This window comes from Mirounga leonina, unplaced genomic scaffold, assembly GCF_011800145.1.
Source record: "Mirounga leonina isolate KUSES-001 unplaced genomic scaffold, KU_Mleo_1.0 Mir_366, whole genome shotgun sequence".
Classification (NCBI taxonomy): Eukaryota; Metazoa; Chordata; class Mammalia; order Carnivora; family Phocidae; genus Mirounga; species Mirounga leonina.
The window spans coordinates 25,770,848-25,785,926 of NW_023270709.1; the positions used below are offsets into that span (position 1 = coordinate 25,770,848).

General features: G+C 47.6%; 1 protein-coding gene across 4 annotated transcripts in view; it reads right to left on the reverse strand.

Moving 5' to 3' along the window:
• RIPOR2 (RHO family interacting cell polarization regulator 2) overlaps positions 1 to 15,079 on the reverse strand; it is a 110,627-nt gene that overhangs the window by 87,275 nt on the left and 8,273 nt on the right. The window lies entirely within an intron of this gene.

The following is a 15,079-nucleotide window of genomic DNA, read 5'->3' on the forward strand; positions in this document are numbered from 1 at the left end:
GTCTTTTGGAGTGGAAACATAATGTATGAGACCGGGAGTCTATAAGGACCCAGAGACAAGGTCTCAACAGGGAATGTCCGCTCTGCTTCGGTTTCCTTATCTGTAAAGCTACCATACTGAATAAATTGTGTATTTAGGGTAGGTTAAATAACACAGTACTGCAGGTGCATCTCCCCACCCCTCACCCCGCCCCAGCTTGGGATTCAGTAACTTTGTGAGTGAATTGGTAAGAATTGACGAACTTAGACAATGACCAAAAGGGAACATTCCAGGAGACTGTGTCAGCATGGGAACACCTGTATCCAGTTGTGGGGAGGAGACCGCATCCTCAGCCCCAAATATGAACAGCCAAAAATACAGCCTGATCCACGAATCACAACCCACCTAAGGGTACGATAGGAGCAGAGTGCACTGGATGTTTAGAAAGGCTACCCACGAGCAAGCAAGCACCAGTCTCCATTAGACCAGGAAGTACGGCTGAGCAGTGAGTGCCTTGACAGTCCGAGCCTTTGGTTTTTCAAGACACCACTTCTCTTTGCCCTTCTTTTAACTTACAGAATAGTTTCTCAGTCTTCCCATGTAGGCATTTCTTTCAGAGGAGAAAAATGTGTCGACCACATGATAGGAACATTCCAGTCTGCCTGGCCAGTTATTCTTCATATGTTTTCAATATTGGTATTCTAGTCAACACGTAAGTCCCTGGTGAGGTTGGCTGACTTGAGCCAGTCCTTGCTGTGCTGAACACTACAGTTCACTGACTCTCTTCTTATATCCTTGGTTTTGGAGCAGATCCTTCACAAGCATTGTATCATTTATTCCTGAGGTATATTCAGCAGTAGGCATCACTACTCCCATTTCATGGATGGGAAAACCAAGATCCAAGAGTGTTAGTGTGACTTGTCCACGGTGTTGTTTTAAACAGCTACGTTTGTGACAATTTGTCACACAGGAGTAGATAACCAATACAGAAAGAGTCATCTTTTAAAAGATAAATATGTTGTGGTCACTCTCCTGCTTAAAACCCTGTGTGCCCCATTTATTATAGAATAAACCCAAACTCCATACCAATGCTCACAAGTCCTCCCAGCCTCATGCGTACCCCCTCGTCCTCTTACAGAGCTCAGGCCACAAGGACCTTCCTTCAATTCCGTAAACATGTGAAGAGAGGTCTTCCTTGACCACCCACATCTTTAAGTATAGTCTTCCCTCCAGTTATCCTTTTTCAAAACCCTATGTCTTGTAGAGCACTAATTGTAAATTGTAATGGTCTTATTTGCCTTTTTGCTTGTTTCTTGTCTCTCTTTCCCTGGACTGTGAGATCATATGGGCAGAGACCCTTTCTGTCTTGGATACTGTATCCCCAACACAGGGCAAGAGCTCAGTACCTACTTACTGAATGGAGGATGAATCCCTCTGCCATTCTGGATCACTCCTTCCTCCTACTTGATCCTTTTCTTCCCTTGTCAACCCCACCCTAGCCTATATCCATCTGCTTGGCCTTTGCCTGTTTTTCAATAGGGGAAATTCATCAAGATCCAGCTTAAATACTCCAGACTCTGTTTTCCCCAGACCCCTTGCCCCTTTCCCTTCTCCCTCACCTCGGACTGTCATAACATTTTAGATCTTAGCATCTCTGCAGATGCTTAACACCTTCAACCATTGATTATAGCTCTTTGTGTAGGATCTGATGGTTCCAGACATTTCTCCCTTTACCTCCCTCTGGACAAAGAGACCCGGAGAGAAGCACAGATACGTAGTAGAAGTTTGGGGAGAAAGGGATGAGCTACTGCAGATTAGCATCAGTGCTAATAGGGCTACGTAGAAAACTCCTGGAGGGAAGAGTAGGGCCTAATATCCACCCCAGAGGATAGTAGACTTTCTACTTCCCCACCCTATCAGTCTGCTGGGGCCGCCATAACGGAATACCACAGACTGGGTGGCTTAAGCAACAGACATTTATTTTCTCAGTGCTGGGGACTGGAAGTCCAAGATCAAAGTTCTGGTGAGGGCTCTCTTTCTGGCTGGCACTTGGCCATCCTCTTGCTCTATCCTCACATGGCTTTCCTCAGTGCATGCACCCAGAGAGAGGGCATGAGCTCTCCGGCGGTGGCTTTCTTACAAGGACACCAATCCTTGTGCATCATGACCTCATCTAAACTTAATTACTTCCCTATTCCAAATACAGCCAGACTGGGAGCAAGGGCTTCAACATAGGAATTTGGGGGAACACACACATTCAGTCCCCAACACCCACCTCCCCAACGCCACTCCTTCCTGATGAGGAACGGGGCTGTTGGAGACTTCACATGAATTTTATGGGAGGGAGGGGGCAGAGAATTTCACAAGGATTATAGATGATGCCTGGTGCCTTACAGACATTGTCTCACCTAAGCCTACTACAATCCCTCTTTCTATTTCTGCCCCCATCGGAAAGATAAGAAAACTGATGCTCTCGCAGGTTGAGAAAGTAATTTGCTCACGATCACAAAGGCGAAGCTTTTGCTCAAAGTCAGAGGTGAGAAATATTTAAGGCTCTGTTTGCCCTAGTACATTCCACTCTACACCCCAGCTTCCCCCTTTGGGCTCGGAGTATCTTGTTGAGGCTTGGGTGCGAGTGTGGGGGCAGGGGTGTGTATGTGGGAGCTGGAAGCCAGGGGACCTTGAGGGGCATGGGAGTGGCTCCTAGACTTCCTGTGAGCTGGCCTCAGCATCTCAGCTTTGGGACTGAAGCTCTGAATGGGAATGAGGCTGGCATGGTAAGTCAGATATCCTCCTCGAGCTCCGCACCCCCCACCCCGCTCCAGGAAAGGAACGCAGCACATGGGGTATGCAAGGTGAACACCCAGCATGGGCTCCTTTCCCTCATTGCACCTGGTAGAGGGGTCTGTCCTGAGGGACTTCGTAGACTCCACAGTTCCCAGTGGAGACCCTTTCTCAAGATCAGGGACTCGTACGAGTGAGGGACCGGGCAGCATGGATTTGCACAACCAGGACACAATCCTTAGTGGAGTGTCCAGTCTGAATCCCAGAGCCCAGGGTCACACAACCAGATAGAGTCAGCACCAGAACCAAGACCTCCTGGCGCATAATCCAGAGGGCTTCACGCCGCCTCTCAAATCACCGGTCCTGCTGTGGTCACCCAAGTCTTCATTCTTGGGTGGTTATTTCTCCTTGTCTCCTCTCTCGCTGTTAGAATACCACTTGCTTCTCTCTAGATCCCTACTATCACTTAACCAGGATTCTTCTAGCTCAAAACTTCACTGATCCAAGTCTTTGGAGACACCTTGGCTGAGCCCTTGGAACCTCATCCAGGGAAACAGTGGGGCCCAGAGCTCATCAGGCACCGGGCGGGGTGGAGGAAGGGGCGCAGATATTAGAGAAAACTCTGCTAGTTCAGACTCTATGTCACTCTTTCATGCCCCTGGAAAGACATGGGTCTCCCAAAGGAGAAAGAGTTTAACGCAGGTCCCTCTGCCCCCCTCCCCAGATGTCAGTCTTAATTGTAAACACCCCAAGGTACCGATGAGAGCTACTATTTCAACAAGCTGTTATTTCAACAAGCTGTTATTTCAACTAAGGGCAGAAGATACCGAGGTAAACATGACAGTCATGTAACCTGTCTTGTGCAGGCTGGCATGAGGACAGCCAGACATAACTGAGGTGGGTGTTAGGAAAGAGGAAGAAGTACTATGGGTGCTATGGGAACTGTGATTATTTCTGGTTCCATAAAACAGGGTGTTTGAACTTCAGCAGCACTGAAAATGGTCTCTTGCAATAGCTGAATTTTACCCTGCTTTTCACTCATGGGCATTTGTTTAAGCTCCTTTTGTTAAGCCTCGATGGGAACAGCATTGGCCAAGCCAACCCGATTGCTCTTTCTGTCACCAATTGATCTAGTAAATACACAATTCCTCGGTAGAAAGCAGAAGAGCAGGCAAAATGCAACCAATTTAGTTTCCTGACTTAAAGATTTAGATATTTAATATGTGCCTGAAGACCCACTGCTGTCATGAAGCGATATGGATGGAAGGTCTCCAAGATTTGGTTATATCTAGGGACCCTATTTATTTATATTTCTATATATTCCTTCTGCCCATGATGCTAGTGCATTCTGGCTTCTAGTCAGTCTAATTGACTAGTCCTAGGGGTAGGCAGATACAACTGAGATCTAATCTCTTTTCGTAACTATGATGCTCAATATCCATGTGGACAGCAGATCTAACATCATGATTTTGAAATTCCTTCTCTACTCTTATGACCTTCCTCTGTAGGCATTTGGCCACCCACGTGCACGGCCAGATCACGGCTTGGAACGCTGCCAGCTCTAAGATTCTTGAACCCCTTCCTTATACTGTAACTCTTCACCCTCCACTTTGCTCACAGCTGCTGAATTCTTCCTTCGCCGCTCTGGCCAATCTTTCCCTATTTCTTTTTATCATTGATTTTCTAACTTGTGAAGTGCAGGAGAATCACTCTGGGAAAGAGTTTAAAATGCAGATTTGTGAGTCACCCTCTCTCCCATTCCAAATCGGCCATTTTAACAAGCATGTTGATGGTTCTGGCACATTTGTCTCAGAATGCACTTTGGGAAACACTGGTCTGGATAAGATCCAAACAGGTGCCCAGCCCACTTGGCACACTACCAAGTGGCTCTAGAAGCCTTTTCAGTACACCCCACCGCCCGGCACTGCCGGCCCTAAGTTTGGCTCTTCCAGCCACGCTCAGTGTCCAAGGAGCAGCCCTGCCAAGAGTCTCTGACCTGGAGACACTTCGGTTCTATTTTGGTTCTGCCAATAGAAAACTCAGGGCAAGTCTCGACCTTTGAAATCCGCGTCCTCACCTGTCAAATGAAGGATGTGGACAACTCGATTGCCAAGCGTCCTTTCGGCTCTGACATTTGACCATTCCTGCTTCCATCGTTTTGCTCAGGTCACTTCCACTGCCTGGAAATTCTCTGCTGAGAGTTGCCCATCGCTTTTTCTCTGATGTTTGTCTCTACAAGTCCTGCCTAGCCTCTGAAGCTCTAGTCCAACACCAGCTTCTTCATGATGCCTTCCTTGGCCCGCCATGCTCTCCCCACATTCTCCTCTAAGTGCCGTGTCCCCCTGAGTACAGACCCAGGCCCCTAATCTCCTTCCGTCCCAGATATTTGGTACCCTTCTCCTCATTAGTATATATGATCCTGGACATCAGAAACTACATTCAGGGCCACTGACAGTATTGGAAGCTTTATATTAATGAGTGTGGAGGACAGTCAGCTGGCTTCTGTCATCTGTCCCCCCAGAAAAAAGAGCGTAACGTTCCTGCATTGATTGACATCAGAGCTGTACCTACAGAAAGAAGGAGGCTTCGCTTTGACAAATGACAGCTGGGTCGTGCTTGCCACTTTCTGAACTGCTGAGAGCAAGGCCTCGTTTTCCTCTGCCCGTGTCTGGCACTGATGAGGGAGTAGACATCTCAGGCTGTGGCTTCTCACCATTGTTACACTATCTGCTTGCACAATGGGAAACGTGTTTGGCCAACACACCTAGCATTTCAGTGTGTCCTGGGAACGAATGTCTCAGAGACGCTGAAATCAGGCCTATCCACTTGGGCAAATGATCCCTGTCCAAAACTCCACCTCCACCGCCACTTCTAGTTTCTACGCCAAGTGACCCGGAAGGCTGTGTGGGTAGAAGATAGTCAGCAAAAGGTTCAAAGCTGGCAGCAAATAAAATATGCCTTAAATGTGGCAAACAATCCCCTTCTATCCAGAAACTTGAGATTGGGTTGCTCGTACATTATTATTATATGACAGGGAGAGGTGATTTTCTGCAGTAATATCATTTTGACCAGCAGTCCCCAATTTTTTGGTCTCAAGACCTATTACACAATAACATAGTCTAGGCTAGCCATTTTAAATTCCATGTAACGTGTGTATGTGATATATACATATATATACATATATACATAAGTGTGTGTGTGTGTGTGCGTGTATATATAAAGCATAATCTAGACTAAACCCCTTTATACTTAAAAAAATTAGAGGGCGCCTGTGTGGCTCAGTTGGTTAACCGTCTGCCTTCAGCTCAGGTCATAACCTCAGGGTCCTGGGATCAAGCCTCCCATCAGACTCCCTGCTCAGCGGGGAGCCTGCTTCTCCCTCTGCCCCTCCCCCTGCTTGTGCTCTCTCTCTCTTTCTCTCTCTGTCAAAAAAATAAATAAAATCTTTAAAAAAAATTATTGAGGCTCTTTGGGACCTTATAAAAGAGTGTTGGGAAACCTCAGGGGTCCTCAGAGCACATATTGAGAAGCTCTGATCTACCCCGACAGACATTTGGGCAGAATGTTAACTTTGCAAATTCCTAGAGCTATGAACGCTTTAAGGCTGAAGGCAAATGGTATAAATTTAATTCACTAAGTATTATTGCACAAAGACACTAAAATAAGTATAAAATATTTTAAAAATGACTGTAGAAGTGATTGGAAACTGTCAGTATGTATGTTTAAACACAAGGCTTAGTACTTGGTAGGTAAGCTGTTTTTTAAGGTTATAAATTGACTTTTGCTTTATAGTAAATCTGTTCCCTTTTCCTCATCAATAGGGAGACATAAAAGAAGAGATTTGTCTGTAAGCTTCTCCAAGGTGATTTATTTATACCGTGTCCCCAGGCCCGATGCAGTCCCTGGCTAGCAGGCTATCCTGCATCGCCCCTTCCTGTCCATCCTCCAGCTTCCAGTCTCTGCTCTCTGTCCCGGGGGGTTGCCCTGCCCTAGGACGCCCGGTCGGGTTTGGCCAATGGGAGCCCCAACAGGAGACAGGTAAAAGGAAAGGGAGTGAGGTGAGGATATCCATTCCTTGGCTCTTCCCTGTGAGGTCATGCTGGGCTGGCTGTGTCCCCTCTTAAAAGATGACTGCTCCCCCATGGTAGCCCTCTCTGCCTCCGTCCTATAGGTTCTAGCAACCTCTTCCTCTCCCCTCCTTTGGACCCCGCAGTGGCACTGGCCCCACTGGGCCCTCTGGTTCCCCCACACTCCACCCACACTTTCGTGAGCCATCTCTTTGTAGAGGAAGCTCCCTTGAATTATTCTTTTTTTTTTTTTAAAGATTTTATTTATTTATTCATGACAGACAGAGAGAGAGAGAGAGAGAGGCAGAGGGAGAAGCAGGCTCCCCGCAGAGCAGGGAGCCCGACGCGGGACTCGATCCCGGGACCCTGGGATCATGACCTGAGCCGAAGGCAGACGCTTAACCATCTGAGCCACCCAGGCGCCCCTCCCTTGAATTATTCTAATTGGCGGGAGCCATCAGTTTCCTGATAATGCCTTGATGGATACACATTAGTAGTTGCCTATTGCTTACTGAAAAAAATGTAAAATCTGCTTGTATTCAGTCATTCATGTTTCAAAATTCTTTCTTCTTTAGTTAACTCTTGTTTTTGTTTCTCTCTCTTTTTTTTAGAATATTTTACTTATTTTAGAGAGCAAGTGATCAGGGGAGGGCAGAGGGCGAGGGAGAGAATCTCCAGCAGACTCCCTGCTGAGCGCAGAGCCTGATGCGGGGCTCGAACTCACGACCCTGAGATCGTGACTTGAGCCGAAACCAAGAGTCGGAGGCTTAGCCAACTGAGCCATCCAGGCGCCCGTGTTTCTCTTTCGATCTTAGCCCAGGGCCATCGTTGCACATAATCCTGTACCATCCCTTTCCTCCTGACTGGCCCCCATTATGCAAAGTGTCATCCCAAACATCAGTCCCTCCCTAAGGCGTAAGAATGAGACTATCAACTTCAGGAGGTGAACTTAGGAGGCATCCCAGGCCCGGCAGCCACATTACTGAGAACTTCCTCATGGCCAGTGAGGCCTCACGATCTTCAGGGACGTTCTGCTGGAGTCCAGTTCAGCCTGAAACAGGTCTCTGCGAGGTTAAGTGAGCTGTCACTGCTGTTCGAGCGAAGCTGGATGCTAGCGCGAGTGGCAGAGCACCCGGACGGCCTGGCACACGGGAGAACACCCTGACTCGGGGCACAGGTTCCTCCGGGCTGAGCCCTTCCCTGGGCAGCTGCTCCTGGTCCTGCTCAGGGAGGCGGGAACCAGCTGCGGGGTGGGAAGGCCCATGACCCCTCCGCCGGGCCTGGAAGGCATTAGCTACCCTTGCTGGCTTCAGGGTCTCCCGCCTCTTTCTTCCTGGATCACCACTTCACAGCCTCCACCCCCACCCCCACAGATATTTTATGCAAAATCGGGACACCGGAGACAACCGCCCTCATCTCCCCGCCCCCCCACCCCTCCGTTTCACTTTGCAGAGGTGAGAGTGGAAATCTGACTCCCCAAGCACAGCTTGCTCAACCCACAAAGGCTCCTCGGGTAGCAGGAACGGAGCCTGGCCCCATATCCCCCACGTTCCTTCTCGGCTCACAGGCAGTCCACAGCTCTGGCAGCTTTGGGTGGGGGCTGTGACAACGGGACCGGGCGCCGTCACCCTCCATGATGAGCCAGGCAGCACGTCTGCTGTACTGTCCCTGGTTGACAGTGCTCTTGAACCTGATAAATTATTCACGCCACCAAAGTGTAATTGGCTGTCACATTCGAAATAGGGCATTCACGCTCAGGCTGCTGGAGGTGAAGATCTCGCCGCCACGGTAGCAAATCCAAGTGCTTTGGTTTAAGCAAATCTCCAGAGAAAGTGGCTTCTCCGAGCAATCCCCCATTAAATAGCTTTCATCGAATCCCGGTTATGTTTTCATTACTGGCAGCAGGAAGAGCCTGGAACAGCTGTTTGCTGGCAGGCTCGAGTGTGGGGGGGGATGGAAGGCTTTGTTCAGCCTCTTCCTTCACTGACCCTTCCTCAACGAGCCCCAAGGGGCTCCTCGAGGAAGATAAATGTGAACACCTGCTCTCGTTTGTTCTTTGCACCGGAGACAGTGGCCAAGTCAGAACGAGGAACGTCACCACCAGGCAGCGGCAGGTTTTAGAAGCACGAAGGTGCACAGGCCTCTCGGAGAAGAGCCTCTCAGCCTTGGGTGCCACGTTCAAAGAGAAATTCAAGGTCAACAGCTGTGGCCGCGTGCCCCCGCGTTTCATATCCTGATTCACAGACGACTGGCCCCTCTTCACTGCTCAGAATACACTTGCCCTCTTGTCTGCAAAGATGTGTTACTCAACTCAAGTACCCGCTGGAATACAAATATTTGACTGGCTATTTTAGTGTTGGGAGAGTTACTCACATGTTAATATGTTCTTGTAATGGTTTTTGAGGATACCCAAGATTATCTTACAGGAGGAAGAACAGTTTTCCCCAGGATTAGAATAAACAGAAGTGGTTGAAGATGTCGCTTGGGGGATTTGAGTTAAAATCAAAGTGAATATGCTGATTGCCAGCTCTTGGTGTTAAATGGATGTGTCACCGAGAAAAGCTGATAAACCTCCCTGGGGAAGGGAAAGAAGGGAGGGAGTTTAGCAACGAGACTGACCCCTTGCCTGCCTTCTGTTTAGGAAGATAGACCGAAAACCTCTGTAGGTCTCCTCCTGCAGAGATTCTACGGATGTAGAGCCTTGGAGCCAAAGGGAAAGAAATGCAAGCATTTTCACTTGGTGAGCAGAGCACACAATTCAGGAGGCCACATACAGACGGAGAGTCTTGGATGCTCTTCTACAACTATCGGATTTATCACGATGGTGCTTCCAAGGATAGCAAGCTCTCTCCTTCAAATACACCCTTGCAAGAAGCCTGCCCTGCTCATCCAGCCATTCCCCTCTGTTCTTTCCTTTAATTTCCCTTTAGTGTTTATAAACAGTTTGCATTACAGTCTTGAATGCCTGGTTTTAGGGAACAGCCCATATCAGTCATACAGTCCAATCCCCGTAAGCTAGAGATGAATCTGTGAGTAATTTTCACTGATATATATGTCACCAACACTTCCCGAGCACCCACTGTTGCGGCTGCTTGGAGTGGGACTCGGCGAAGCCAGCCGCCATGTGCATCTACACTGCGAACATAACCCACCGGAACTGGACCCGCCTCTCAGCCCCCTCCTCCAGCAGCCCCCCTCGTCTCAGTAAACAGCCGAATCGTCCTTCCAGAGCTTGGGCCAAAGTGCTGGAGTTATCCTTGGCAACACCGCCCCACCCTTACGTCCAGAATTAATCAGTGTCAGGCCTGGGAAGGGCCCCATCCGCTCTCTCCTGGAATACTGCAAGTCTTTCAAGTGGCTTCCCTGCTTTTGCCCGCCAGGCCCCCATCTTCACTTTCAAGACAACAGTCAGAATGATCCTTTTGAAAGGCAAATCAGATTATGTCACTGTGCTCAACACCCACCAGGGTCTTCCCATCTCCCATGGAGCAAAAACTCAAATCCTTACCATGGCCTGTAGGGCTTTACAAGAGCTGGACCCCCCAGAAACCGCTCAGATCTCATCGTCCACCCCTCTCTGCTTTCACACCGTGCAGCAGCCACACCGGCCTCTGGCTCTTTCTGGAACATTCTCCCCCAGAAGTCCAGGTCAGACCCCACAGCTCCATCAAGCATCGGGGTATCTATCAGCAAAGCCTTGTTCTGACCTGACCACCATGTTCTAGCCTTCTGACCACCTTGTTCCATCCTTCTCACCCTGCACTTAATTTTTCTCCATGACCCTTCTTTCCATCGGACACATCCCGTTGTTCCCTGTCTACTGTCTGTCCCCCTCCATGGCAATATAAGTTCACAAGGGGTGCGGCATGTCACAGTCACTGCTGATCCCAGCAGCTGAATAGAACCCAACCTAGTGCATGGCAGACATTCAGTAAGTCTTTTAAAAAAAAATTTTATTTATTTGAGAGAGAGAGTGAGAAAAAAGAGAGAGAGAGAGCATAGCAGGCAGATGCAGAGGGAGAAGCAGGCTTCCCACTGAGCAGGGAGCCCGATGCGGGGCTCGATCCCGGGACCCCGGGATAATTACCTGAGCCGAAGGCAGATGCATAACCGACTGAGCCCCCCAGGCGCCCCAGTAAGTATTCTTTAAATGAATGAATAAGCAAATCTTATATCCCTAAACAGTTCATAAGCTCCTGAGCAAGCTGTGTCTTCTGAAGATGCTACTCCTTTCTAGATAAGCCTCAGTAAGTGCCCATCTCAAACCACTGATGCAGAGATTCTAAAAACTGATTCCCAACCAGACGGAAAGTGGTAGGAAGAATTCCCATACCTAACTCTCATGCTATTCTGTTATAAAGAACACAGTCTTTCTAAGAAGGGCAGTGGGCAATCTTTCTAAGATTGTCAGCTAAGCCCAGCCTTGGTCAGAATCAGCCACTTCTATCTCTCATGGAAATTCAGTTCCCTCCTGTGACATTTTTTTTTGATGTAGTTATTCTTAACTCATATATATATATATGCGGTAAAATGCACATCAGACTTACCATCTTAATAATTCTTAAGTGTATATAGTTCAGTAGTGTTAAATACATTCACACTGTTCTGCCACCAATCTCCAGAGCTCTTTTCGTCCTGCAAAATGGAAACTCCATACCCTTAAACAACTCCCCTTCCCCCCTCTTCCCAAGCCTTGGCAACCACCCTTCTGTTTTCTGTTTCCAGACATTTGACTACTTTAGATATTTCATATAAGTGGAATCATACAGTATTTGGTGGTGTTTTTGTTTGTTTGGTTGTGACGGGCTTCTTTCACCTAGTTTAATGACCTCAGTTTCCTCCACATTATAGCAAGTGTCAGAATTTTCTTCCTTTTTATGGCTGAAGAATATTCCACTGTATGTACGGACCGCATTTTGCTTGCCCATTCAGCCATCGATGGCCAGTTGGGTTGCCTGACTCTCTCGACTTCATGAAGACTGATGCTGTAAACTCAGGGTACAAATATCCCTTAAAGACCCTGCTTCCAATTCTTTTGACTATATACCCAGAAGTGGAATTTCTAGATCATATGACAGTTCTATTTGTAACCTTTTGAGGAGCTGCCATACTGTTTTCCAGAGTGGCTGCACCAGTTTGCATTCCCACCAACAGTGGACAATGGCTCCCTGACTCTTTTGGACAACAAGATATTTTCCTCTCCAGCAATTTAAAACTCCTCAAAGATGCCCAATAGAGCTGAACATTCCTGCTGTTTCTAACGCTTAGCAACCAGGAGCCAAGCGGCCCCCACTAAATGTGCGTGTGTGTGGTGGTGCTTTTCCCTCATTCCTTCATGCCTGTTTTGAAAAGGCTTCCTTGTCCTCAAATTAACATGCGGGCTAAGTGGACACGCACTGGTCTGCATTGCAGACGAAGGGCAGTGGGCAAGAGCCAGCTCTGTCTTGTGGTGACCAAAACTCTGCTAATCCCATGTTATCTTCTCATGCAAAGGTAAGTTGTTTCTATTTGTAAGCCGGCCGAGGCAGAGGGAGAAGCAGACTCCCCGCTGAGCAGGGAGCCCGATGCAGGGCTCGATCCCAGGACCCCGGGATCATGACCTGAGCCGAAGGCAGACGCTTCACCGACTGAGCCACCCAGGTGCCCCAATAAGTATTCTTTAAATGAATGAGAAAGCAAATCTTATATCCCTAAATAGTTCATAAGCTCCTGAGTAAGCTGCGTCTTCTGATGATGCTACCCCTGAGGCCTGGCTTGGTCACCCCACAGTGAATCGGGAGACTTGGGGTGATGTGTGTGGAAGAGCCAAGAAAAGGACTGGAGTCATGCTCACACATCAGTGGTTCCTTACCACGAGTTTCCAAGGACTTTGGACCTTGGACACCTGGTGACCCAAAGAGTCAAAAGGGGAGGAAAATCCCTTGAGCTGATGCAGAGATGTGAGTGGAAAGGACCGTGGACACCCCCTGTGTGCTTTCTTTCACCTCATTCACTGGTGGGCTGGGAGAACACGTCCCTAGTCCCACTGTGTCTCCCCCTAAGTGATGTTGCGCCCTCTCTTTGGTTTTGTCTTGGACCACAGATTTTTCATCATCCTTCCAGTTGGTATTACAAAGCAGTGTCATATGGTGACATGTATTCTCTTAAAAAGAATATTTAAAACAACAAAGCGGGATAAATCTTCCTCTTAAATGGGGATTTAAAAATAAGATCCTCCCAGTGGATGTGAAAAGGAGAAGAGCTGGAGGGAGACACGGTTAAGAAACTCGCAGTGACCTCAAGAGGCAAAATGATTTGGAATTTGATAACGTAGACCTGGGGTCAGCAGACTTTTTCTAGAAAGAGCCAGATAGCAAATATTTTAGGCTTTGTGGACCAAGAGGCAAAAAAAACAAGGAAATTGTGTAGCTACCCCATATAACAAGAGAGAAAATAAAATTTCACTTATTTTTATTGACAAAATTTAAAGTATAATTGAGCACTTGCTCTTTTTTGGTATTCCTGGTCTGCTTAGGAGAAGAATGGAATTCTTTTTCTTTGGGAGAACATTTTGCATAACTGGAGTTCAAGGTTTACTGTTCCCCATCACCAAATCAATTGCAAATGTTCATCTGTAAAAACCATTCTCATCTTGCAGGCTATGAACAAAAACAGTGGGCTGGGATCGGCCCGCAGGCCATGGTTTGCCGACTCCGGACTAGGTCAAGAGGGGGCAGAGAGCCACTGACTCCCTGCGTGCCCTGTTCAGCAGCGCCTGGCGCGTCGTAAAGGCTGGGGTACCATCGGTGTTAGGAGGATACACGGGGCTTTTCTCCATCCTCTGCACTCTAGCCCGCGTTGTAAATAACCAGAGGTTGTGTTGTCTTTTCTCATACAGATGGTGATGCTCCTGACCCACCATCAGTTGTGTCTCCAGGAGTGGGGAGGATTTGGGCCGATCCATTGCTAGTCAGCCCTGCTACAGCTGATATGACTTCTGACCCAGCTGCCCAGTTACGTGCAGTGGTCATAACTTCCATGGAGTGGGGCTCCACCAAAATGTGTTGATTAGTTCACAGCAGGTTGATCCTATTAATTTGTTCTCTGCCCCATGCAGAATTACTATTAAGCAACTGAGTTAATATTTGTCTTCCTGGATGTGTGTGTGCACATTAATATATTTACAAAAATATATATATACAAACAGATCACCACAATTTCCTCCAGGAGTTTTTATCATTGAAAATATTTTAAAAAGCAGTGGAAGTAAAAACACTGCACTAGGAGAGAGGATGTTCAATGTTGAAGCTTCATTTAAAATCTTAATGGCTGTCCTAAAATATTGTGACATGTATATAATTCAAATTTCAATGGGTGTTATCTTTAAATTAGAAATGTTTTAACAAATATAGAAAGCCTAGCCTTTCTCAGATTACTGAGACGGGGGAGGCAGTAACTGTGGTATGTTTACCGCAAGTAAATATTTACCCAGGAAATAGGGACTGTATGTCATTAAAGATACTGTTAGAGATATGATTCCTGACCTCCAGAATTCCTGACCAAGGCGAGGGGACTCTCTCCACAAGAAAACTGCCCTAGTGTCTATTACTCTTTAATACTCAAATAATTTCCAGAGGGAGACCAGATTGGCTAATAATAAAAAATGGGGGGCACGTGGGTGGATCAGTTGGTTAAGCGACTGCCTTCAGCTCAGGTCGTGATCCTGGAGTCCCTGGATCGAGTCCCGCAGCAGGCTCCCTGCTCAGCGGGGAGCCTGCTTCTCCCTCTGACCCTCCCCCCTCTCATGTGCTCTCTCATTCTCTCTCAGATAAATAAATAAAATCTTAAAAAAAAATGGGTAAGAAATCACATACTTATTTTGTGCCAAATGATGGGCTTATTCTGAGCCCTGCCTTGGTCACATGGTGGAGATGAGATAGCAGCCAGGCTTATTAATTCATGAACCAGAAACACCTTTATATTCCCAGGGAAGTATCTGAAGTGAGCACTCTGAATAACTCTGCTCTCGTCAGCTTGTGTCTTTGTTGATCACAGGCCAGGAGTAGGAGAGGGGAATTGTATAGACTTGGGAGGCTGGGGCAGCTGAGAAAATCAGTCTGATAATAACTGACACTTACATAGTAGGCCCTTAATGATTTTCCATTACCTCACACATTATCTCCTTGAACTTCCCAGCAATTTTCTCAGGAGGTCACCACCACCACCACCATGACCACCATCATCACCACCACCATCATCACCACCACCAT